This window comes from Choloepus didactylus, chromosome X (genome assembly GCF_015220235.1).
Source record: "Choloepus didactylus isolate mChoDid1 chromosome X, mChoDid1.pri, whole genome shotgun sequence".
Taxonomy (NCBI): Eukaryota; Metazoa; Chordata; class Mammalia; order Pilosa; family Megalonychidae; genus Choloepus; species Choloepus didactylus.
In genome coordinates, this window is record NC_051334.1 from 36,447,748 (window position 1) to 36,473,748 (window position 26,001).

A 26,001-nucleotide genomic window follows, 5' to 3' on the forward strand; every position below is an offset into this window, starting at 1 on the left:
GTGGCACAATATTATGAATGCAATTAATACCACTGAATTGTACACTCAAAAGTGGTTAAAAGGGGAAATTTTAGGTGCTTTGTATGTTACTACAAAAAAACAATTTTTAAAAATCTGAAAAAGCAGAGCAAGTATAAAACACCTAGAAAATGCCATCAGATGGTAGACACCCAATAAATTATAGCTGATAATAATATTAATAAAATGATGTGATATGAATCTGATTGGGAGCTATTTACATCCCTCACACTCACTTCAGGTCATTAATACACATGTGTAGCAACAGTTCAGTCTCTGAGGATCCTTGATTGTTTTTCACACTGTCCTCTGTCTTTCTCAACCTCCTGGCTGAACTGACAGCCCATTGTAACAGGGGGTTTTAAAGTTCCTCCCCCCACCTTGATTTCAAATGAGGTGCCAAATACAACAGATATTGAGATGCCAGTATGAGGGTGACACAGATCCTCTCTTCCAATTGCTGAATTTACAAAGAACACAAAGTAGAATCAATCCCATATTGTGAAGCCACATGAATGTCACAAAATGAATTCACAAGAAGCCAGGGGTCACTCTTCATATTCCTCGGTCTAAAAATGTGGTGCACTTGGAGAGGCATTCTCATTTATCTTCATCAGTCGATTAATACATCATCAGAATCACTTCATTGAGAATCATGGCACTCAGAGCAGGAGGAAACAAAACAAGATCTTTTATGGCTATTGAGTCAAGAAGCTAGTGACGCCAGCTAAAACAGACAGAGCAGCTCACCAGTGCCTATGGGACCAAAGTCAGCAATAACTAGAGCCCTCTGAGAAGTGGGCATAAAAGAATAATCATTCTCTTCATCACTGGGTAACAGGTAGAAGAGCAAGGAACAAAGTGCTGAATTTTTTGTTATTTTAGCAGCTGCTCTGAAACAGCTACTTGGGGTAGAGGCTGAGCCCTGAGAGGCCTGAGAAGATGACATAGATCTGCACTTCTCAAACTTTAACTTGTGCATGAATCACTCAGGATCCTCTTAAACTTCAGGTTCTGATTCAGTAGGTCTGGGGTGAGGCCAGGAATCTGCATTTCTAGCAAACTCCCAGACACTGCTGGCATCTATGGACCACACTATAAGTCGCAAGGATTTAGAGCACCAGGGGTGGAATCCACTGGCTGAGCAGGTGGAGGAAAAAGGGAGGGATGGGACTGACAGAGAAAGAAGATGGCTTGGATGGGGTAATGTCCAAGCAAGATGTGGAAGGCTTTACCCTTTATAGTGTGGAAATTGGTGAAAGAGCTGATGTTTGCATCCAGGTTGGCTAGGGATGGAATTGAGCCTTTGAATGACACAGAGAAGAAGCAAGAATTTGGGAAAGGACTTTGGACTCTGAAGAATCATGAAATTAGAGGTTTGAGCAAAGTTTACCTAAATCTCTCAGTGACTGGGAGGCCCTAGCTGACATCTGGGTTATAATAACATAATAATTATGGTTCGTGCTTACCATATGCCAGACATTATTACACCTTGTGGAAATTACCTCTTTTGTCCTCACAACAGCCCAATGATGCAGGTGCCACCCCATTGTATAAAGGAGGGAACTGAAGTTAGTGGGATGCCCAGAGCGACACAGTAAGTAGGTTCCAGAGTGACTATTTTAACCTTGGTCCTGCTGAATCAAAACCAATTCCAATTCTTGCGGAAGAGATCCTACTTTTGTTTACCAAAGATTAGACAAGCCTGAAAGGAGAGAAAAAAAAGTGAAACATGTAGGCTAAGGAAGGACTGAAAACAGTGATTCAGGGGAGACAAAGGAATGAGATAACTTGCCGATCTTCGTATCATTCTGGTATTTTTCCACCTACATTTCTTTGGACCTGAAGGAGATGACATTTTGAATTTTAACAGACTGCTGGCGTATCATGCAGTACTCCTCACTCACCTCACAGACTAATTTTGAAAGGTGAATCTAGAGGTGAGAGTTACACTGAAATAATATTCCTAGGAGGATCTTTTATTCACTAGCCTCAGTCCCCTAGCACTGCTGACATTTAAGACCACCTATTGGAAACTCTAGAGAGAAATAGCTCAGCAGCATTCTTCTAGTAGGAAGTGTGAGTGTAAATTGCTCCAGGTACCCTTTCTATTTAATCCTTTTTAATTTCTGCCATTCTTTCAATTAACTTCCAACAATCCCTATAATTGGGATTTATGAATTGGGGGCTCATTTTTTCCCATTGTGCATGTGAGTCCTTCAGGCCACAAAGGAGAGAGGGGATCTACGCTTTCTAATAAAGGGAAACTTTCTGACACTACAGACATAGTCCCTGTCAGAAGAACAAGGGAAGGGCTCCCAGTGACACCAGTTCAGAGACAGTCTATAATACAAAACATAAGCACATGGCAAAGAATACAACAGTGCAAATCATCATGGATCAGCCGATTTTTTAAATGGGAAACTGACATTGTTGCCCTCTAATATGAGAATGGGGTCTAAGCAGATATTTTCCATCTAGCCATAAGCATCTTCATTCACCTTCCCATCGGGAAAAAAGTCTTTATGAAAACCATCTCTTTTAAAACTCACAAGGAAATGAACAAAGATGGCTTTAGACTAAAATCTAAAGTGGTAGACGAAGCTTAACTATCCAGCTCCAAGGTGAGCAGTAGGGCAGGTGAACGATTCCCCAGGATGGTTTCTGAGCTTCCTCCATCTCTACTCTACCTCTCTTTGGCCTGTGCCCAAGACAACACTTAAGCTATGGTTCAACACTTGTCCCCTTCAAACTCCAGCAAGTATAAGCTAACCCTGTTCATTCTACCAAAAATATTCAACTACCCAGGGTGTGGTGGTTTTTACCCCAGAAAAACATGTTCTTAAATTTAATACATCCCTGTGGGTGTAAACCTATTGTAAGTAGTACCTTTTGATGAGGCTGCTTCAGCTAAGGCATGGCTTGGGATGGATCTTAATCCTATTACTAGAGTCCTTTATAAGTGGAATGAAATTCATACACACTTAGAGAAAGCCACAGGAAATAAGCTGAAATCAATGAACCCCAGAAAAGAAGGGAGAGATCAGGAGACACCACCATGTGTCTTGCCATGTGATAGAGGAGCCAAAGATCACTGGCAGCCACAGTCTTCGGGGAGAAAGCATCACCTTGATGTTGCCTTGATTTGTACTCTTTCCCAGCCATTCAGAATTCAAACTGTTTGGAATACTATGCAGTGGTAAGAAAGAACAATGTGAAACATATGACAACTTGGATGAACTTTGAAGACATAATGCTGAGCGAAATAAGCCAGGCACAAAAACAGAAATATTATATGCTACCACTAATGTGAACATTGCTGGGGGAGAAGGCATGGGGTGTTGGGTTTCCCCACCTCAATGGTTGCTGATGTACTCGCAGACATTGGGGTCTGGTGTTTTGATGGGCTGAGCCCTCAGTCACAGAACTTGCCCTTGGGAAGACTGTTACTGCAAAGGAGATGCTAGGTCTGCTTATAATTGTGCCTAAGTGTCTCCTCCTGAGTGCCTCTTTGTTGCTCAGATGAGGCCCTCTCTCTCTAGCTAAGCCAACTTGGCCGATAAAATCACTGCCCTCTCCCCAACGTGGGATCTGACACCCAGGGGTGTAAATACCCCTGGCAACGCAGAACATGACTCCCGGGGAAGAATCTGGAGCCAGCATCGTGGGATGGAGAACATCTTCTTGACCAAAAGGGGGATGTGAAATGAAATAAAATAAGTTTCAGTGGCTGAGAGATTCCAAAAGGAGCCGAGAGGTCACTCTGGTGGGCACTCTTAGGCACAATATAGATAACCCTTTTTAGGTTCTAATGAATTGGAATAGCTAGCAGTAAATACCTGAAACTATCAAACTACAACCCAGAACCCTTGAATCTTGAAGACGATTATATAAAAATGTAGCTTATGAGGGATGAAAAATGTGATAGGGAAAGCCATGTGGATCACACTCCCCTTTGTCCAGTGTATGGATGGATAAGTAGAAAAACGGGGGCAAAAAAAAAAAAGCACCCAGTGATCTTTTTTACTTTAATTGTTCTTTTTCGCTTTAATTTTTATTCTTATTACTTTCGTGTGTGTGGTAATGAAAATGTTCAAAAATTAATTTTGATGATGGACGTGCAACTATATGGTGGTACTGTGAACAATTGATTGTACACTTTGTATGACTGTATGGTATATATCTTAATAAAATTGAATTATTAAAAAAAAACAGGATTCAGCATCAACTCTCCCAGAACAAAGCTGTTTATTAACTTCCATCTCTTACATAAACCCTCTGTGCATTCTAAGTCTCTTTCTCTTTTGTCTAAAAAAATATTAAAAAAACACTTTAGAACCATTAAAAAAAAATACCATTGTTTAAGCCAAACCAGTTCATGGTATTTGCTTAAGCAGGCTAGGAAACTAAAACAGAGGGTTACCATTTCTGAGGCTTTTGGTACTCCATTTTCCATTGAATCCTTAAGGATGGGGCATGCCACAAGAGATATAGAAATGATATATCATGCCAGTGGTGTCCAAGGATAACTGAAATTCCACCAGGATGAGATGTTTCAGTAGGCATGCACTTGCTTCATTTTAACCAAAAATGCCAACTTGTGGTTGAAGAAACAAAGAAACAAAACTATTAGAAATGCAGTCATGCAGTTAGTTCTTGAAGTCGATATACCTGATCTTTTCTCCATGTAGCTATACATGAGCATAAATACAATATAAATATGGAGGAAGACGTGCATACAAGTGATTGTTGTTAAGGAGATAGACACTCAAAAAAGAAGGAAAAAATATTTAGAATTAGTTCTACTGGGAATATTCTAATTTTTGCATGTTCCTACCTCCTGGACATCTGACTCATGCATCTTTATTACAATAAACATATTTATTTGAAAACTAATCATCCTTCCCCTCTAGTGTCCTCTAGTGTTTTCACTTCAATTATTTATTTCCTTTTTGGAGGTGTGAGTGAATGATTTTTGTCATAGGTTCTATTATGTAACAATTAAATTGAAATCAAAACATGAATAGTAAATGTACTATTGTTGGCAAATCTATGTGAGTCAAAAATATAGTACATTTTGAACCAGAAGAGACATTAGAAAATGATGGAATTCAGTTTTTCAATGTGGAAGTCTTATTTTTTTTTTTTTTGGTAAATGTTCCTTTAAAAACAGAAACAGCAATTATTAGTCAGAGTTATTTGTGAGAACTCTAAGCAACAAGAATTCAATAATGCAATACAGAATGCACCATGACCTGGAACTCCCTTGGACCCCGTGCCAGTTTGAATGTATTATGTCCCCCAAAATGCCATTATCTTTGATGCAATCTTGTTGGGCAGATTGATTCATCTTTTTGATTAGGGTGTGACCTTTTGATTGAGTGTTTTCATGGAGACGTGCCCCACCCAACTGTAGGTGATAACTCTGATTAGGTAATTTCCATGGAGGCATGGCCACACCCATTCAGCATGGGCCTTGATTAGTTTACTAGAGCACTATATAAGCTCAGACAGAAGGAGCGGGCTTGCTACAGCCAAGAAGGACACTTTGAAGAATGCACAGGAGCTGAGAGAGGAACTGCAGATGAGACGGTTTGAAGACGGCTGTTGAAAGCAGACTTTTGCTCCGGAGAAGCTAAGAGAGGACAAACGCCCCAAGAGCAACTAAGAGTGACATTTTTGAGGAACTGCAGCCTAGAGAGGAACGCCCTGGGAGAAAGCCATTTTGAAACCAGAACTCTGGAGCAGACGCCAGCCACTTGCCTTCCCAGCAAACAGGTTTTCTGGACACCATTAGCCATCCTCCAGTGAAGGTACTCGGTTCTTGATGACTTACCTTGGGCACTTTATGGCCTTAAGACTGTAATTCTGTAACCAAACAAACCCCCTTTATAAAAGCCAATCCATCTCTGGTGTTTTGCTTTCTGGCAGCATTAGCAAACTAGAACCGACCCCCTGAATTATCATGCACAGCAGGCAGGCCTCATCATGCCACAGTTGCACCCACATCAGAGTCTTTCTGGCATGGGCCTCAAGAATGGAAATATAGTAAAGAAAGTAAACCTCAAAAGTACTCTTCATTGGTTCTTATTTCTGAAGTATTTTGCAGAAGTAATTATCTGTTACCCTGAAAAAATGGTTGGTGGGTTTTTCTAATCTTTTTTATTTTTATTTTTTCTCTCTCTCATTTTACCCTTACTGATGTCTTTATTTTTATGCTTTTCTCTAAACCTCTCTCTCCTGTTTTTTCCTATCTGCCTGTAGTGCTCCCTTTAGTATTTCTTTTAGAGCAGGTGTTCACAAACTCTCTCAGTGTCTGTTTGAAAATATTTTAAACTCTCCCTCATTTTTTGGACAGTTTTGCTGGATATAGAATTCTTGGTTGGCAGTTTTTCTTTTTCAGTATCTTAAATATATCATACACCTGCCTCCTCACCTCTGTGATTTCTACTGAGAAATTCACACATAGTATTATCAAGCATCCCTTGTGGTATGGATCACTTTTCTCTTGTTGCTTTCAGAATTCTCTCTTTGTCTATTTGGATGTATTCTGTTTGGGGTACACTGTGCTTCTTGGACCTGCATTTTTCCCATCTCTTCATAAGAGATGGGAAATTTTCAGTGATTATTCCTCCATTATTGTTTCTGCCCCTTTTCCCTTCTCTTCTCCTTCTGGGACACCCATGACATGTATATTCATGTGCTTCATGTTGTAATTCAATTCCCTGAGACCCTGCTCATATTTTTCCAGTCTTTTCCCTATCTTTTCTTTGTGGGTAGGATTTCAACTGTCTTGTCCTCCAGTTCACGAAACCTTTCTTCTACCTCTTCAAATCTGCTGTTGTATGTCCCGATTGTGTTTTTCATCTCTTCTATTGCACCTTTCATTCCCATAAGTTCTGCCAATTGTTTTCAAACTTTCAAATTCTTCCTTATATTTGCCCAATGTCTTCTTTATATCCTTCACCTCTTTTTTTTTAATCTTCATTTTATTGAGATATATTCACATACCACGCAGTCATACAAAACAAATCGTACTTTCGATTGTTCACAGTACCATTACATAGTTGTACATTCATCACCTAAATCAATCCCTGACACCTTCATTAGCACACACACAAAAATAACAAGAATAATAATTAAAGTGAAAAAGAGCAATTGAAGTGAAAAAGAACACTGGGTACCTTTGTCTGTTTGTTTGTTTGTTTCCTTCCCCTATTTTTCTACTCATCCATCCATAAACTAGACAAAGGGGAGTGTGGTCCTTATGGCTTTCCCAATCCCATTGTCACCCCTCATAAGCTACATTTTTATACAATTGTCTTCGAGATTCATGGGTTCTGGGTTGTAGTTTGATAGTTTCAGGTATCCACCACCAGCTACCCCAATTCTTTAGAACCTAAAAAGGGTTGTCTAAAGTGTGCATAAGAGTGCCCAACAGAGTGACCTCTCGGCTCCTTTTGGAATCTCTCTGCCACTGAAGCTTATTTCATTTCCTTTCACATCCCCCTTTTGGTCAAGAAGATGTTCTCCGTCCCACGATGCCGGGTCTACATTCCTCCCCGGGAGTCATATTCCACGTTCCCAGGGAGATTCACTCCCCTGGGTGTCTGATCCCATGTAGTGGGGAGGGCAGTGATTTCACCTTTCAAGTTGGCTTAGCTAGAGAGAGAGGGCCACATCTGAGCAACAAAGAGGCATTCGGGAGGAGGCTCTTAGGCACAAATATAGGGAGGCCTAGCCTCTCCTTTGCAGCAACTGTCTTCCCAAGGGTAAAACCTATGGTAGAGGGCTCAACCCATCAAACCACCAGTCCCCTATGTCTGTGGTCATGTTAGCAACCATCGAGGTGGGGTAGGCCAATACCCCTGCATTCTCCACAGGCTCCTCAAGGGGGCTCTACATATTTTTTTCCTTGTTTTTTTTTTTTTTAAATTTTTTTTTTTAAATCGACTGTGTGAAAAAAAAATTAAAAAAAAAAACATACAATAAAAGAACATTTCAAAGAGACCATAACAAGGGAGTAAGAAAAAGACAACTAACCTAAGATAACTGCTTTACTTCCAACATGTTCCTTCTTTACCCCAAGAAAGTTACCTAATGTAGCAACATTTCTGTGAACTTGTTCCTACTATATCCATCAGAAATTAACAGACCATAGTCATTCCTGGGCATCCCCAGAACATTAAATAGCTTATCTGTTCTTCTTGGATTATTGTTCCCCCTTCCTTAATTGCTCTCTATTGCTAGTTCCCCTACATTCTACATTATAAACAATTTGTTTTACATTTTTCAAAGTTCACATTAGTCCTTCACCTCTTTTGCCATATCTTCCCTCAATGTTTTGATTTGATTTTTGAGTTGATTTAGCATATTTGTTTGAACATCTTTTATTAGTAGTTTCAACTCCTGTATCTCATTTGAAGTGTAAGTTTGTTCCTTTAACTGAGCCATATCTTCATCTTTCCTAGTGAGACTCACAATTTTTTGTTGTCTAGGCAACTGGTTTCCTTCATTACACCAGTCAGATTTCCCCAGACCAGATAGGCCCAGGTCTTAAGAGGAGGGTGTAATCAATATCAAGTTTCCCTGAGGATGAGACCCAGAAGATTGTCAGACTTTCTTGTGAGGCCTCTAGATTCTGTGCTTTTCCTATCCTGCCCAGCAGGTGGTGCTTATCAGTCCACAGCTCCCTACCAGCATAAAGAAGTGTGGTGCCTTTAATTCTCTGCAGACCCTGTCCCTGCCAGGAACCAAAGGTGTCAGAAGCCAAGCTTAAGCTGTTTCTGTTTTTGTTTTTTACCCCCAGGCCCTGGAATCTGAATTCTCAGAGAGAGGGCAGCCACTTGCACTGCTCCCCCACTTTCTTAGGGATGATATGCCCTTTAGGGAATTATCTTCTTTACTTCTTCCTTTGTCTCTTTCACTATCTTAACTTATCCTTGCCTTGGTCAGCACTGAAAATTGAAAATACCTGATACTTTCTCTAATGAACCACTTAGAATAAGAGAAAAAAAAAGAAAAAAGAAAAAAATCCCCTTTTCAGAGCCAGTCCCAGCTCCCCAGCTTCACCAGTCAAGAGCTGGAGTTTGGACCTGGTTCTATGTGCCCCTTTTCTTGGGACACAGCCCTTTTCCAGTATTTTGAGCTCAGCCAACTCCAAAAGCCTCTGCTTTTTTTTTTTTTTTTTTTTTTTTTTTTTATTTATCTATTTTCTCTTTTGTTGCTTGTGCTTTGGGTGTAAAGTCTAGGAAGTGGCCGCCTAATACAAGGTCTTGAAGACGTTTTCCTACATTATCTTCTAGGAGTTTTATGGTACTTTCTTTTATATTGAGATCTTTGGTCCATTTTGAGTTAATTTTTGTGTAGGGGGGTGAGGTAGGGGTCCTCTTTCATTCTTTTGGATATGGATATCCAACTCTCCCAGCCCCATTTGTTGAAAAGACCATTATGACTCAGTTCAGTGACTTTGGGGGCCTTATCAAAGATCAGTCGGCCATAGATCTGAGGGTCTATCTCTGAATTCTCAATTCGATTCCATTGATCTATATGTCTATCTTTGTGCCAGTACCATGCTGTTTTGGCAACTGTGGCTTTATAATAAGCTTCAAAGTCAGGGAGTGTAAGTCCTCCCACTTCGTTTTTCTTTTTTAGAGTGTCTTTAGCAATTCGAGGCATCTTCCCTTTCCAAATAAATTTGATAACTAGCTTTTCCAAGTCTGCAAAGTAGGTTGTTGGAATTTTGATTGGGATTGCATTGAATCTGTAGATGAGTTTGGGTAGAATTGACATCTTAATGACATTTAGCCTTCCTATCCATGAACATGGAATATTTTTCCATCTTTTAAGGTCCCCTTCTATTTCTTTTAGTACAGTTATGTAGTTTTCTTTGTATAGGTCTTTTACATCTTTGGTTAAGTTTATTCCTAGGTACTTGATTTTTTTAGTTGCTATTGAAAATGGTATCTTTTTCTTGAGTGTCTCTTCAGTTTGTTCATTTCTAGCATATAGAAACATTACTGACTTATGTGCATTAATCTTGTATCCCGCTACTTTGCTAAATTTGTTTATTAGCTCTAGTAGCTGTATCGTCGATTTCTCAGGGTTTTCTGGATATAAGATCATATCGTCTGCAAACAATGACAGTTTTACTTCTTCTTTTCCAATTTGGATGCCTTTTATTTCTTTGTCTTGCCGGATTGCCCTGGCTAGCACTTCCAGCACAATGTTGAATAACAGTGGTGACAGCGGGCATCCTTGTCTTGTTCCTGATCTTAGAGGGAAGGCTTTCAGTCTCTCACCATTGAGTACTATGCTGGCTGTGGGTTTTTCATATATGCTCTTTATCATGTTGAGGAAGCTTCCTTCAATTCCTACCTTTTGAAGTGTTTTTATCAAAAACGGATGTTGGATTTTGTCAAATGCTTTTTCAGCATCTATTGAGATGATCAATTGATTTTTCCCTTTCGAGTTTTTAATGTGTTGTAATACATTGATTGATTTTCTTATGTTGAACCATCCTTGCATGCCTGGAATGAACCCCACTTGGTCATGGTGTATGATATTTTTAATGTGTCTTTGGATTCGATTTGCAAGTATTTTGTTGAGGATTTTTGCATCTATATTCATTAGGGAGATTGGCCGGTAGTTTTCCTTTTTTGTAGCATCTTTGCCTGGTTTTGGTATTAGATTGATGTTAGCTTCATAAAATGAGTTAGGTAGTGTTCCATTTTCTTCAATGTTTTGAAAGAGTTTGAGTAAGATTGGTGTCAGTTCTTTCTGGAAAGTTTGGTAGAATTCCCCTGTGAAGCCATCTGGCCCTGGGCATTTATTTGTGGGAAGATTTTTGATGACTGATTGGATCTCTTTGCTTGTGATGGGTTGGTTGAGGTCTTCTATTTCTTCTCTGGTCAGTCTAGGTTGTTCATATGTTTCCAGGAAATTGTCCATTTCCTCTACATTGTCCAGTTTGTTGCCATACAGTTGTTCATAATATCCTCTTATAATTTTTTTAATTTCTTCAGGATCTGCAGTTATGTCACCTTTTTCATTCATTATTTTGTTTATATGGGTCTTCTCTCTTTTTGATTTTGTCAGTCTAGCTAGGGGCTTGTCAATCTTGTTGATCTTCTCAAAGAACCAACTTTTGGTGATATTTATCCTCTCTATTGTTTTTTTGTTCTCTATGTCATTTATTTCTGCTTTAATCCTTGTTATTTCTTTTCTTCTACTTGGTTTAGGATTGGTTTGCTCTTCATTTTCTAGCTTCTTCAGTTGATCCATTAGTTCTTTGATTTTGGCTCTTTCTTCCTTTTTAATATATGCGTTTAGTGCTATAAATTTCCCCCTTAGCACTGCTTTTGCTGCATCCCATAGGTTTTGGTATGTTGTGTTCTCATTTTCATTCGTCTCTATATATTTAGCAATTTCTCTTGCTATTTCTTCTTTAACCCACTGATTGTTTAGGAGTGTGTTGTTTAACCTCCAGGTATTTGTGAATTTTCTAAGTCTCTGATGGTTATTGACTTCTAATTGTATTCCATTGTGGTCAGAGAATGTGCTTTGAATAATTTCAATCTTTTTAAGTTTATTGAGGCTTGTTTTATGTCCCAGCATATGATCTATTCTGGAGAAAGTTCCGTGAGCACTAGAAAAGTATGTGTATCCTGGTGATTTGGGATGTAATGTCCTGTATATGTCTGTTAAATCTAATTCATTTATCAGATTGTTTAGGTTTTCAATTTCCTTATTGGTCTTCTGTCTGGTTGATCTATCTATAGGAGAGAGTGATGTGTTGAAGTCTCCCACAATTATTGTGGAAACATCAATTGCTTCCTTTAGTTTTGTCAGTGTTTCTCTCATGTATTTTGTGGCACCTTGATTGGGTGCATAGACATTTACGATTGTTATTTCTTCTTGCTGAATTGCCCCTTTTATTAGTATGTAGTGGCCTTCTTTGTCTCTCAAAACATCCCTGCATTTGAAGTCTATTTTATCTGAGATTAATATTGCTACACCTGCTTTCTTTTGGCTGTAGCTTGCATGAAATATTTTTTTCCATCCTTTCACTTTCAGTTTCTTTGTGTCCCTGTGTCTAAGATGAGTCTCTTGTATGCAACATATTGATGGTTCATTTTTTTTGATCCATTCTGCGAATCTATATCTTTTAATTGGGGAGTTTAATCCATTTACATTCAACGTTATAACCGTGAAGGCATTTCTTGAATCGGCCATCTTATCCTTTGGTTTATGTTTGCCATATTTTTCCCCTCTCTCTATTAATATCCTTTATTGTACCCATACCGAACCTCTTTAGTACTGAACCTTTCTCCAAGTCTCTCTGTCCTGTCTTTGTTTCTCTGTCTGTAGGGTTCCCTTTAGTATCTCCAGTAGGGCAGGTCTCTTGTTAGCAAATTCTCTCAGCATTTGTTTGTCTGTGAAAAATTTAAGCTCTCCCTCAAATTTGAAGGAGAGCTTTGCTGGATAAAGTATTCTTGGCTGGAAATTTTTCTCACTCAGAATTTTAAATATATCGTGCCACTGCCTTCTTGCCTCCATGGTGGCTGCTGAGTAGTCACTACTTTGTCTTATGCTGTTTCCTTTGTATGTGGTGAATTGCTTTTCTCTTGCTGCTTTCAGAACTTGCTCCTTCTCTTCTGTGTTTGACAGTGTGATCAGTATATGTCTCGGAGTGGGTTTATTTGGATTTATTCTATTTGGAGTTCGCTGAGCATTTATGATTTGTGTATTTATGTTGTTTAGAAGATTTGGGAAGTTTTCCCCAACAATTTCTTTGAATACTCTTCCTAGACCTTTACCCTTTTCTTCCCCTTCTGGGACACCAATGAGTCTTATATTTGGACGTTTCATATTATCTATCATATCCCTGAGGTCCATTTCGATTTTTTCAATTTTTTTCCCCATTCTTTCTTTTATGCTTTCATTTTCCATTCTGTCATCTTCCAGGTCACTGATTCGTTGTTCAACTTCCTCTAGTCTTGTACTATGAGTGTCCAGAATCTTTTTAATTTGGTCAACAGTTTCTTTAATTTCCATAAGATCATCCATTTTTTTATTGAGTCTTGCAATGTCTTCTTTATGCTCTTCTAGAGTCTTCTTGATTTCCTTTATATCCCGTACTATGGTCTCATTGTTCATCTTTAGTTCTTTGAGTAGCTGCTCTAGGTGCTGTGTCTCTTCTGGTCTTTTGATTTGGGTGCTTGGGCTTGGGTTATCCATATCATCTGGTTTTTTCATATGCTTTATAATTTTCTGTTGTTTTTGGCCTCGTGGCATTTGCTGAACTTGATAGGGATCTTTTAGGGTTTGTAGACCTATTGGAGTCCTTATCTCTAATTTATCAGATCTACAGCTTCGTGGAGTACACTTTCTCTAACTAACCAGCAGGTGGCGTCCACGAGCCACCTGTTCTCCACAAGCCAGTTCTCCCCTGCTTAGCCTTTTTGGTGAGTGGGGGAGTGAGTCTTGTGGGGCCCAATTGTTGTACCAAGCTTGCGTGTGTAGTTGGTGTTGCCTGCCCTGTATGTGGGGCGTGTTTCTGGGCAGTCGGGGAGGGGGGGTGGCCCTAACAATCAAATCTCCCTGGTGATCCTAGAGTTTTAAAGCTGCTGCAATAGTCTAATCCTTCAGTTCAGTCCTGCCACAGTTTGTCTCTGCCACTGACCCACAAGTCCTTGGTATTGGCGTATGGCTCCTGAGACTTGCAAGTGGGCCCCTCTTCCAGGCTGTGCACCCCGGGTCCTCTGTTGAGGGATGACTGTGCTATGTCACAGGTGAGTGCCGTCCCCCCAGGGCAGTTCTGGGCTGCTGGGCTGTGTAGGGAGGCTCCCAGTCTGCTCAAATGATGGCTGAATGGGGCTTTGTTAATTCACCCTGCTCCACCTTCCCAACTCTGGGACAATCAGCTGAGGTTGCAGGGAAGGCTAATGTCCACGCCCAGTTTTGTGGTGTGTGCCTGTTACTTGAAGCACTTCCGTCACACTGGGTTGTCTGGGGCAGCTCTGGGCTATGGGACTGGCGATGGGCAGGAGTGTTTCCTGTCCACCAGGATGGTGGCTGTGAGTGGACACCCCCCTTATCTTGGGAAGTTGTGGTGTTTAGTGAATTTTCTCAGCCACTGAATTATTGCCTTTTGTCTCAGAGCTCTCTTAGTTCTGCTCTTGACTTGACGTGCCCAAATTGAAAGTCTCTGAAGCTTTCTGTATTGGGCTTCTTAGAGTAATTGTTTTAGAAAAAGAAAAAAGGATTAAAAAAAAAAAAAAATGGGCCCTCCTCAGAGATCTAATGGGTTATTGAAATGCTAAGAGACAAAGCAACCAGGGCCATTAAGGAAAGGTCCACAGGGCAGAGAGATCGGCTTTTCTTCGGGATTTGCATATGCGCCTTAGGGCCTGAGCTCCGCCCTTCCCCTTTCTGTGTTCACCAGAACTCCAAAAATCCTCTGCTTTTATTTTGGAGTTTTTCGTGTTGTTGTTTTTTTTTCTATGCCTGTCTCCTCTCTGCTGGGCTGGCTGCTCTCAGATTCTCTGGTGTCTGGTCTCAGTCTATCTATGGTTGGAGTCTGGATCAGTAGAATGAGTTTCCGATAAGAGCAGCCACTGCAGTTCTCCCTTCTCCTTCCCGGAGCTGACAGCCCCTCCTCCCACGGGACTGAGCCTGGCAGGGAGGGGCGCGGGTCCCCTGGCCGCAAAAACTTACAGATTTCGGTGATCTCAGCACTTCGACATTTTCATGAGTGTTGTATGAAGTATGCCCAAAGACAGATTGCTCTGTGGTGTCCAGTCCACGCAGTTTCTGGCTTTCTACCTACTTTCCTGGAGGAGTATGCAACTGTGGGTATGCAGGAGTCCAAATTCCATAGGGCAAACAGCAACCTGGCAACTCCAGTAAAGATGTTCAATGAACTCCTCAGGAAACGAACTGGCAACTTCAACGAACTCCTCAGGAAACACTTCGCTGGTCAGCCGAAGAAGAAGTCGCCTCTGTTTTTATTTATTTATTTTCCGTCAGCCCTGCCACCTATCTGCCAGGAGAGACCACAGGGTCCCTTTCCTGCTTGCTCCAGGTTTATCTGTACTCATAGCTTGTATTCAGTAGTCCAAATTTGTTTATTAAAACCACAATTGGAGCTTGTTTGAACTACCTTCCCTTGCTCCCTGCAGAGACCACTTCTTTTTCCCACAGGGAAGCATTCCACCTCAGCCTGCCTGCCGGGGGGGGGCACCCTCTGCTGTTTGGGGAGCTTTACTTACAGTTTTATGCTATGATCTCAGCCATTCCACACATTCCAGACTGGTGTACAATGTGTGTCTGGTCACGGATGTCCCCGAAACAGTTGTTCCAGACAATTTACTAGCTGTTCCTGGCTATTTACTAGTTGCTCTAGAGGACTAAATTCCACCTCCCTATGCTGCTGTCTTACCCCACCTCTTATTTCTGATCTTTTAGTGACAGCTTCATTGTTTATCCTTTTAGGCATTTGGTTTTCTCTTTCTATTTCTTCTTCTTGGAGAGCAAGCAGGTCTAACTACACAGCTGGACATGGTCCCAATGACAGACCTCCAAGGTGCAGGAAGACCTTTTTGGAGCAAGGAGAAAATGCTGGACAAAAGGGGCACAGCAAAGTGGCCCTGTGCCTGATAGAGCCTCCCCTATAAGGGTGGTAGTCTCAGTTCAGGACTATGACCCACTTAAGGGTCATAGTATTGACAGTGACCAGTGACTGCTGTGACAGTGACAAGATTGGGGACTTGAACAGTGTACAAAACTCACTGGGCTCATTCCTGAAAACAGCTACTGTACTGGTTTGTATATATTATGCCCCCCAGAAAAAGCCATATTCTTTGATGCAGTCATGTGGGGGCAGATGTATTAGTGTTGATTAAGTTGGAACCTTTGGATTAGGTTATTTCCATGGAGATGTGACCCACCCAACTCTAGGTGATGACTCTGATTAGATAATTTCCATGGAGGCTTGGCCCTGCCCATTCAGTGTGGGCCTTGATTAGTTCACTGGAGCCCTATAAAAGCTCAGACAGAAGGAGCTCATAGCTAGCTGCAGCTGAGAGACACATTTTGAAGACAGCAGTTGGAAGCTGACACTGACGCTTTGGAGAATGCCATTTTGAAACGCAACCTGGGAGCAAGCAGACGCCAGCCACGTGCCTTCTCAGCTAACAGAGGTTTTGTGGATGCCAATGGCCTTTCTCCAGTGAAGGCACCCTATTGTTGATGCCGTACCTTGGACACGTTATGGCCTTAAGACTGTAACTCTGTAACCAAATAAACCCCCTTTATAAAAGTCAATCCATTTCTGGTGTTTTGCAAAAGAGCAGCATTAGCAAACCAGAACAGCTACTTATTCTCTTTCTAATTAAGTCTCCTCTTGCTTATCCCAAACAACTGAACCTTGGTAGCTGAACATTTCAACTATTAAGCATATATAAAGAAGGGGCTCTTGCTGGCAGACTGAACTGACAGTGTGATATTAGCTCCTCTTTGTTCTTTTAAGACACACTGAGTGTCTGGAATGTGTCCCTCCCTGTGTTTTCCACACCCTTTGCCTCCAGCGTGACCCTTTCCCACTTCCCCGATGGATTTCCCAATCCCTTCAATCCGACCTCACTTCTCACTTTGCTGCCCCATTCTTCCGGCCTCACTGGCTCAAGCAAAGGGCTGATTGATCTCCTGCTTTATTTCTGGGTCTAGGAAGTGATGCCAGCCTGTCTTTCTGGGACTACACAACTCACATAAAGTCACGCATCAGAGTTCCTTGACTGCAATTTCCATGGTGCTCCTATGCCATTTTTTCAGCCTTAATTTATTTTCTCTCCTTTGACCTTGAAGATTGGGTCTAATACACAGATATGCATTGTTTAAACATGTCTTATTTTCTCTCATTTTATCTCCCTCCTCTCTTACCTCTTGAAATGTTGGAAAACAAACCCAAGATAATTTTACTGTATTTAAGTTAAAATTTTAGCTAAACAACTCCTTATTTCAAATGAAGCCTTAAGCAGAACCCCTATGCATAAGAAATAAAAGCAGTAGCTTGTTAGGACAAATGTATTTCATTTTTTCAAGTTAAAAGTTCTAACATCTACTCTCTATATCATCAGTCAACAAAGACCGAATGTTAATGTGCTGTTTGTTTCCAAAGCATAGAAATTGGTTATATAATACATTTGCACATGCAGGGGTTTTTGTTTTTTATCACAGTTTTTTCCAAATAGTTAAAAATACTTTTTAGTACAGAGTTTCTATTTAAGTTGATGGAAAAGTTTTGGTAATGGATGGTGGTGATGGTAGCACATCATTGTGTACATAATTAACAGCACTGAATTATATATTTGAATGTGATTAAAAGGGAAAATTTTAGGTTATTTTCATGGTAGTAGAATAAAAAAAAGTTTTAAACATAGGACTGTACAACACAGTGAACACTGTTGTAAATGATGGACTATAGTTAATAGAACAATTATAAAAATGTGCTTTCATCAATTGTAACAAATGTACCACACTAATGCAAGGTGTTAATAATAGGGGGGGTATGTGGAAACTCTGTATTTTATGCATGATTTTTTGTAAACCTACAACTTCTCTAATAAAAACATGTATTTTTTTAATTAGCTAAAATCAGACTATACTGTGAAGGGAGGACCTAGAGAAGATGGGGACATCTCTTCACTTACTGATCTCTTTACAATAATAATTGTAAGAGATTTATTGAGCATCTACTATGTGCCAGCAGCTGGGGATATGGTAGCAAATAAAGCAGACAAAAATAGTCCTGCCATTATTGTACTTAAGTAGGAGGAGATGGAAAAAAAATAAGTAAAATATGTAGTCTGGCAATGCTAGGGAGAAAAATAAAGCAGGGAAAGGGTTTACCCTTCTTACCAATCTGGCCAGATCCCAGTTGAAGGGACAGATGATCCCCATGGGGTTTATTGTAGGGTGGAGACTCCCAGTATCCAAACCAGGAAGGATGTTTCCCCAAGGAATCTTGAGTTACAGAGCTGGCAAGGAGGACTAGAATCATCAGTGGGAGGAGTTAGCTCCGGAAAGAACAGCCCAACTGGGAGCCCTGTGGCTGGGAGGCAGGGCCAAGACAGCTGTATTGGCCCACCAAAGTGGATCAGAACCAGGGTCAGGAAGGGCTTTCATTCAGTGTTTGCTAATTGTTGGAATCCCTCACTCTGCTCTTTCCATCTTTAAGGAAATGCAGGTCTACCATCCCTTATATGAAATTTTCAGGGCCAACCGTGTTGAGGAATTCAGAAGGGGACTGGGGTGCATCTGCTGTAAATTACACACACCCACCAGGGTCTGGGGCTGCATATTTATTCACACTAAGTGGGATAAATCAAAACCATAAATAGCCTCACATCAGTTTGAATTAGGTTTTGCCACCCAAAGAGTTTGCTACAAACTTATGAAAAGAAAAAGTACTTTTGTTTTCTGAGCTTTGTGAATTTTGGATTTGAGGATTAAGGATGATCAATCTGTATTATGTTGTGAAAATTCTAGAAATGATAGAGGAAGTATTTGAGGAAAAGTTGTCTTTTTTTTGTTGTTTAAAATGGTTTATTTTTCTAGTTTTATAGAGCATGGACATAATTTTATAGGTAGTACAAAGAAGGAGGGAGTAAACTGAGTAAGCAGTTGAGAACAAGCCAGAAAAATGAAGTGAAGCAAGCCAGGTGGGAGGGGGTGGTGTGGGGCAGAGGTGGTGTGTGTGTGTGTGACTAAATTGGAGGGAACAAAGATAAAGAAAAACATTGGCTGATTGGAAATGGATCGTAATGAAGGGAAGGTGACAGAACCTGGAGGAACAAAAAAGACTTCTTTATAACTGTGAGAGCATAGCCAAGGCATTTTTTAAAGATTATAATTTTAAAGATTATATAAAACCATGCACATAAATCTGGTTAAAAGAAAAATATCACAAGCCCAGTCACCCTAATTAGTTATCCTGGTTTTTAATTTTCCAGTGTTCAATTAGGAACTGTTTTCAAGAGAAGCACTTATGATTCTCTCTGGTTAGGAGGCTGAGAAGACCATTAGAAGTTAGAGGTTAAAGAGCTCAGAGTGCTCTAGGCATTCTTTAGTAAAGGATTTGTGTCATTATTAGGATAATGATTGAAACCTATGACCTGAGCATTCTTGGGTCAGAGACAGGGTTACTTGTGGGTTTGAAAACAAAGGATGAAATACCTTTAATCACTTTTCTTCTCCCTCTTCCAAATCCCCTTAGGATGAAAAACTGGCCAGGAGGGGTGGAGGGAAGTTGTCAATTCCCTGATTTCCAAATGTAAGAAAACCACTGGGGTTTTTATTTCACTTTGCATTGGTTCTTATTCACAAGCCCTTTGACACTAACTTGATCATTTCTTTCCCTCAAAATGTTGCTTTGGTCAAAAAAGTAGCTAACCTTATGGAAAGGTGTTTAGAAGGTGTTTCGGTTTGCTAGGGCTGCCATTATGCAAAATACCAGAAATGGATTGGCTTTTATAAAGGGGATTTATTAGGTTACAGATTTACAGTTCCAAGGCCATAAAAGTGTCCAAACTAAGGCATCAACAAGAGGATACCTTCACTGAGGAAAGACTGATGGTGTCCAGAACACCTCTGTCAGCTGGGAAGGCACGTGGCTGGCGTCTGCTGGTCCTTTGCTCCTGGGTTGCCTTTCAAAATGGCTTTCTCCAAAATGTCTCTGGCCTTCTGTCTCTCCTAGCTTCTCTCAGCTCTCTGCTTGGTTTTCCTAGGATGTTTTTAAAGCATCTGGGGGTCCTCTCTCAGCTTCTCCAGGGCAAACTCTGGGCCTCATCTCTTAGCTTAGCATCTCCAAACTTCCTTCTGTCTGCATCTCCCAGCATCTGTTTCAGCTCTTGAGCTTTCTTAAGTACTCTAGTGAACTAATCAAGACCCACCCTGAATGGGCAGGGCCACACCTCCATGGAAATAACTTAATCAAAGGTCTCACCCACAGTTGGGTGAGTCACATCTCCATGGAAACACTCAAGCAAAAGGTTCCACCCAAAAAGATTGGATTAAAAGATCATGGTTCTTCTGGGGTCCATAACAGTTTCAAAACGGCACAGAAGGTTCGGAATTGTTGTTCACAAAAAGTATGAAACCCTGCAGTCTTGAGGCTGGTATGTCATGAAAAGGGAGAGGGCATTTCTTCCATTCTTCAGATCTTAACTACTTTTTTGGGTTTCCACCAAGTTTTCCAGATGGTGAAAGATCTGGGACCATTTCCCCCCCCAAATGATCTGCTCAATAAACTTCTTTCATAGGAAAGAGGGAAAGTAATCAAAAAGATACAGGAGAGAATATAGTGCCAACCACATCCAGCAAGAGAGGCTCAGTGCAGTGGAGTAAGGTCGACTCACCGAGAAGGCACAGGCGGCACCATGGAGAAAGACCCTTAGAATTCGGCTGAGGGAGGAGCTGCAAGGTGAGGATCCAAAAGTGATCAGGTTGTGGAGACCCTCAAGGTTCACATATGAAGATTATCAGAACACTGCAGAATGGCTTCTGTCCCACACCAAGCACCGACCTCAAGTGGCAGTGATCTGTGGCTCTGGGTTAGGAGGTCTGGCTGATAAAGTAACTCAGGCCCAGGCCTTTGAATACAGTGAGATACCCAACTTTCCTCAAAGTACAGTACCAAGTCTTGCTGGATGACTGGGATTGGGTTCCTGAATGGCCGAGCCTGTGTGGTGATACAGGGCAGATTCCACTTTTATGAAGGCTACCCATTCTGGAAGGTAACATTCCCAGTGAGGGTTTTCCGGCTTATGGGTGTGGACACCCTAGTGGTCACCAATGCAGCTGGAGGGCTTAACCCCAAATTTGAGGTTGGAGATATCATGCTGATCCATGATCATATCAACATGCTTGGTTTCTCTGGCCAGAACCCTCTCAGAGGCCCCAATAATGAAAGGTTTGGTCCTTATTTTCCTGCCATGTCTGATGCTTATGACCGCAATCTGAGGCAGAAGGCTCACTGTTTCCGGAAACAAACGGGGGAGCAGCGAGAGCTACAGGGAGGCACCTATGTGATGTTGGGAGGCCCCAACTTTGAAACCATTGCAGAGTCTCGTCTGCTGCAGAACCTGGGGGCTGACGCTGTCAGCATGAGCACAGTACCAGAAATTATAGTTGCGTGGCACTGTGGACTTTGAGTTTTTGGCTTCTCTCTCATCACTAACAAGGTTATTATGAATTATGAAAACTTACAGAAGGCTAATCATGAAGAAGTACTGGAATCCAGGAAACAAGCTGCACAGAAATTGGCACAGTTTGTTTTCATTCTTATGGCTAGCATTCCACCCTCTGACAATGCCATTTAACCAGCCTCGAAGTGGTCTGGCCAGCCTCTCCACTCACTGTGGGATCTAAATAGCTGCTACCTTGTTGGGGTCACCTGCCTCTGCCCTTTAATAGTAGCAGAAAAGAGAGGAGGATCCCTATCTTTCACCTTCCCTGCTTCTCCCAGCAGACACTTTTGGTGCCAGATCCTGTCAGTTATCTTCTCAAAAGAGTTTCCACTCTTGTTGATCCCCCAGAGCTGGAGCCCATGCCCTACCATATGTTGGTGGATATGCCCATGATTTGACTTGGGCCTTTAAACTTGGCCCTGTGACTGCTACTAACTTTAAAGCAATGCTCTTACATTCCTGGGGACTCGGCTCTGCCATCCCCTTAGCATTGGGGACCACATAATGACCAGACCAAAACCTCTTAGACTTTAATGCCATTTTTTAAAAATAAAGAGAAAGCTGTATAATAATAATTAAAAAAAGATACAGGAGACAGGTAGCAACCCGCCAATCACAAGCTAATCAGTTACAGAACTTCAATTTCAAGAGGTGTAAATAGTCGTCAGGGATAGAAAACAACAACTAATCAGCACCTCCTCAAGACCGGGGACAACGTAGTTTTGCGATGGATCCTTTGCCCGGAGCCCACAGTAGATGCTCAATAAATATTTGTAACTTGATTAGTTCTCCATTCAGGAAAGATGTGTCTCTTTCTCTATGTGGAACCCTGGGCTAGTTCCTGCGGGGACAAGGACAGCTCCTACGGGGACAATGCCCAGGGAGGGACTCAGATGCTATTTGGTATAATGCAAAGCAGAATGAATACAGGCTTAGCACACACACAACCAAAGAGCAGCGGTGACGCAAATAAGGCTTACTTTACATTTTGCTGGAGCTCCCGTTTGCATTTTAGTGCCTGTGATCCCCAAACAAACTCCACTCACAGGAGGCGCAAAAGAGGCGAACCCAGAGAATAGAAGCGGCAGCAGGCTTGGGGGAAAAGTAAGGAAACAGGAAACACCGGGGGTGGGGGTGGGGGTGGTCCTGAGTCAGAGACTGGGTCCCTCCTGGGTTTGAAAAGAGAGAATGAAATGCCTTTTGCCACTTTTCTCCTCCTTCCTCCAGTCTCTTAGGATGAGAAATTGGCGGGGGCGGGAGGCGGGGAACACGGCTATTACATCACTGGGAGCGAGGACCTCTCGCTCCAATAACCAGAGTTGAAACCTAGGAGGAATCAACATATCAACATCTGACACCGTCTAGAAAACGACCCCTCCCTACTCTCTAAGAAGAGGATACCCACGTGACGGGACCGGAAGGCGAATAGGCGACCCGCAGCGAGTGTGGCCGGAGTCGGAGCCGGAGGCCGGGCATCTTCGAGGAATTGCCCCGCGCACCCGCTCCAGGCCAGAGGGCTCGTTCGGGGCTCCGCGCGCGGGGCACTGGGGGTGTGGGGGAACGGGGGACGCCGGCTCCGCGCGCACGGGGTACTGGGGGGCGGGGACCGAGGGCGTCTGCTCCGCGTGCGCCTGGCACAGGGGGCACCGGCTCCCCGCGTGCCGAGCACTGGGGTCTTGGGGGTCCGGGGGCACCCCGTGCGCCGGGGAGGGGCGGACCGTCCACTCCTCCTCATTGGGTGCAGCCTCTCGCAGGCAGGGGAGGGGCCGCGCAGACGGCGCGGGCAGAGCGCGGCGAGTGGTCGGCGGCAGAGGTCCGCGGTGCGACCGGCGTCGCTGCGGTTACTGACAACTTCCCCCACCTTCCTTCCCAACAGTCCCCGCAGACCCACCCAGCATGGCTTCGGCGGGCAGCGGCATGGAGGAGGTGCGCGTGTCGGTGTTGACCCCGCTGAAGCTGGTCGGGCTGGTGTGCATCTTCCTGGCTCTGTGCCTGGACCTGGGGGCCGTGCTGAGCCCGGCCTGGGTCACTGCCGACCACCAGTACTACCTGTCCCTGTGGGAGTCCTGCCGGAAGCCCGCCAGCTTGGACATCTGGCACTGCGAGTCCACGCTCAGCAGCGGTGAGGGCCCCGCGCGCCGCGACCCCTGCCTCCCGCTCCCGACTGCCTGGGACAGCCGCCGCCCTCTTCCCCACTTCTGTGTTCCCCACCCTTGTCCACCCCAACTCCTCCCGGCCCTTCGGGGATCCTCGGGCTCCAGTCACCTCCCTGACAGGCACGCGGCTGTCCCCTCCCCAATCTCGGTCTCCAAACCTAAAGCGACGTCCCACGCCCTCTCCCACCTCCCCTGGCCATTCCTCCCGCTCTGGAGTAACACGTACGCTATTTTTGGTAATTGTTATAATTTAGGAGGAGAACCATGTGGCTGTGTTTAAAATGCAACTCCTTCCACATCCCCATTTAAAAAGAAAAACGCCCCAACTCCACCGTGATGCCGTGGGTTCTCTGCTCAGCCCTCCCCATTCTTCTCTATTCCTCCTCTTTCCAGGAAGGCTTTGCTTGAGTTTACCTCTCAGTGCCCACGGTTTCTTCCTGTTCTACTCCACCTCATCTGGGCTTTCCCAAGTAACTTTTCGTTTGGGTTTCATTTGCTTGGGTTTTTGAGGGATATGGAGAGTTGGGGAAGGGACAGGCTTCATTTCCTTTTGGTGACTGGGTCACTGGTTGTGTGTTGCCCTTCTCCCCCACCTCCCCTCTTCGCCAGACCTTTCTTTCTCTTCTATATGAGCTATCCCCAGATCTCTGGAAAGTTGTGGCTTAATCAGCCAGCACCAAAAGTTGTAATGGACCCCCACTGTGGGAGCTCCCAGGACAGAGTTGATGCCTGAATTGGGTCTTGGAGTGGAAACAAATGTATTATAAAGGACATTATTGGAATGACTGTCGAGGGACAACAGAAGCAGTTTTCACTCCATTTGAAAGAGTTCAAACACTTCTTCAAGACCACAAGCATCATGACAATTTTACAAACACTTATCAGGCTTTCAGGGCACTGAAATCCCATGGAGCTGGAGAGTATTATTGAGGCTTGGTGCCCATTCTTTTCCTTAACGGATTCAGCAGTGTCTTTTTTTTTGGCCTTCGGGGTCCCATTAAGGAGTACTTGCCTACTGCAACTACTCAGTGCTCATTTGGTCAATGATTTCATCTGTGGAGGGCTGTTGGGTGCTATGTTGGGATTCTTGTTTTTTCCACTTAATGTTGGAAAGACTCGCATGCAGTCTCAGATTGGTGGGGAATTTCAATCTTGCCCCAAGGTTTTCCAAAAAATCTGGCTAGAACGGGATAGGAAACTGACAAACCTTTTTAGAGGTGCCCATCTGAATTACCATCGATCCCTCTTATCTTGGGGCATAATCAATGCAACTTACGAGTACATGTTAAAGGTTATATGAAAGAATCATTAATTAAGTGCCATTTATCAACCAAATAGACCTAAGAAGAATGCAGTGTAGCCTGGTTCTTAATCGGCCACATACCAGTTGATACCATAAGTCCAGGGTACAGTGATAGGGGCAAAACTGTTTTCTTTAAGGTACCAATAACAACAAGATAAAAGGTTTCAATAGGAAAATTAAAGTGGTTTTTTTTTTCTTTTAATCATTACCAAGAACTTTAAGCTAATGGTCTGATTAATAGCTGTCTACCCAATGGCCTTTGACAAGAAATCTACTAGTCAAGATAATTCTTTTTTCCCAAATCACTCTAACCCTCTGTAGCGTAAGTGGCCATAACCAGCCAGAGAAAAGGCTTTCAGAGCCCCCGACTTCTTAGGCTTACTTTTGTTACTCCATTTCTTCTCTGCTCTTCAGAGGAGTTGCATATCTTCATTAAACTTGAGCACATACATTTTAGAACATAGCAAAACAGAGAAGAAAAACAACTTATTCGTTATAGGCTTTTCATGATAAATAGCTTATATTAGTTTTGAAAATAAGCACTTATTGAGATATTATTCTGACTTTCTATTTAGACATGATAGAATCAAGCAGCTAATGAAAGATCCCATTTTGCTTTCTGAGTTAGAAAGTTTTCCGTTTCATTCTGAATGTGACCTTAAACCCTTCTAAAATACCCTTATATTGATTTCATTTATTTTATTGCCAAAAGATGAGGGATTTAAATTTTGTTCTAAGCACTTGATCCTGTTAAGAAGTTTCATATTAATTGCATATAGATCAAATCTGGTTAGCTATGTTTCTTTGAGTTGGTGCCAAGAGGCTTTGGTGGTTTTTTTTTCCCTTGAGTAGTCATGTCATAGACAAGTAGTATCCTGTTTCCTTGGATTGTTGCTTAAAACAAAAACGCTTCCATAAATTTTTATTTTGGAAGTCTATCAATAAGAGCCCAGTTTTTTTTTTTTTTTTTTTTTTTTTTGGTTTCTAAATGTTACAAGGGGAAAAAAACTGAAGATAGCTTTCACCCCAGTGTTAGCTGTCTTTTCATGTTACTCTTGGAAATAATGGCTTTTAGGATTTTGACATTTTGGGAACCCAAGTTTACAATTATATCATTAAAATGATGAAAGTTTGAAAGCATAAGATTTATTTGAAGAGTTATTTTTTAATTTAGGAGTTGGTAATAGCCAGATGGCATACTTCTTACTTAACATAGATAAAAACTTATTTGTCAAAGGAACCAGATTTAGAGTATTTTTTCCAGATAAAAGGGCAA

General features: G+C 42.2%; 2 pseudogenes; both read left to right on the forward strand.

Annotated features, from left to right (window-relative positions):
• Positions 1 to 21,398, forward strand: part of LOC119522077 — a 101,380-nt pseudogene extending 79,982 nt beyond the window's left edge.
• A 2,780-nt stretch (positions 21,399 to 24,178) lies between these two features.
• LOC119522078 lies at positions 24,179 to 24,873 on the forward strand (annotated as a pseudogene).
• The last annotated feature ends 1,128 nt before the right edge of the window (positions 24,874 to 26,001 follow it).